The 1,189-nt window shown below is 39.4% G+C and overlaps 1 non-coding gene across 1 annotated transcript; it reads right to left on the bottom strand.

Annotated features, from left to right (window-relative positions):
- Positions 1-597: 597 nt before the first annotated feature.
- Positions 598-704, bottom strand: LOC134931334 (U6 spliceosomal RNA). The gene has a single exon (XR_010179097.1). It is a non-coding gene; the product is annotated as a U6 spliceosomal RNA (small nuclear RNA).
- Positions 705-1,189: the final 485 nt, after the last annotated feature.

The raw sequence follows: 1,189 nt of genomic DNA, 5'->3' as shown, positions 1-1,189 counted from the left end.
TCAAGGTATGAGAGATGTGAAAAGGTTGGGGAGCAGGCAATGTTTTATAGTATGCAATATTACCATTAATAGGGAGTATTTCAGACATATCTAAATTATCTTTATATCCAGATATTACTCCAAACGAAGAAATCAGTTCCAGCACAGTGGGTAATGAAGTAGCAGGGTTAGAAAGAAAAAGTAACATGTTAACAGCGTATAAAGCCACTTTTAACAACTTGCCATTTATCAAAATCCCTTCTGCCTGTTGGGAAGCTGGTAGTGATATAGCTAATAGTTCTATGGTCAATGCAAATAATAAGGGAGACATCAGGCAACCTTACCTCATCCCTCGTCCTATAGAAAAGTGATCAGACAGGTGTCCATTGCAGGATATCTGCAAAAGTGGGGATTTCTATAAAGTTTTTAGCATATTTATAAAGCTCACAGTTTAACAATGAGGTCGGGTGATAGGAACTCGGCAGGGAGGGTTCTTTACCTGAATTAGGGAGTAACTTGATTATGGCAGAGTAGAAGTAAAGTGGAATTGTATTAGTTTGTATGATATGATTGTAGAATGCCACCAAGTTGTCACCAAATCGTGGCAGCAGAATGTAAAAAAATATAGAATGCTTCACGAATTTGCATGTCATCCTTGCGCAGGAGCCAGGCTAATCTTCTCTGTATCGTTCCAAATTGAGTATATGTGCTGCTGAAATGCGTACAACAATCTTTTTTTATTTATTTATTTATTTTATGGAAGGACCATGCTGTGAACACAAATATAATGCACGCACTAAATAAATAAGCAGCTCAAACTCAGGACAATGGGGATAATTCTGAGTTGATCGCAGCAGCAAGTTTGTTAGCAATTGGGCAACACCATGTGCACTGCAGGGGGGGCCAGATATAACATATGCAGAGAGAGTTAGATTTGGGTGGGTTATATTGTTTCTGTGCAGGGTAAATACTGGCTGCTTTATTTTTACAATGCAACTTAGATTTCAGTTTGAATACACCCCACCCAAATCTAATTCTCTCTGCACATGTTATATCTGCCCCTCCTGCAGTGCACATGGTTTTTCCTGACTGCTAACAAATTTGCTGCTGCGATCAACTCAGAATTAGGCCCTATATCAACTCTTGTCCAAAAAAAGTCTTATAAGAATAACAGGTGTCACGGGTAGTGGGAGTCAGATGGCGGGGAGCC

Source organism: Pseudophryne corroboree, chromosome 5, assembly GCF_028390025.1.
Source record: "Pseudophryne corroboree isolate aPseCor3 chromosome 5, aPseCor3.hap2, whole genome shotgun sequence".
Taxonomy (NCBI): domain Eukaryota; kingdom Metazoa; phylum Chordata; class Amphibia; order Anura; family Myobatrachidae; genus Pseudophryne; species Pseudophryne corroboree.
This window is presented reverse-complemented; position numbering and strand designations above follow the sequence as displayed.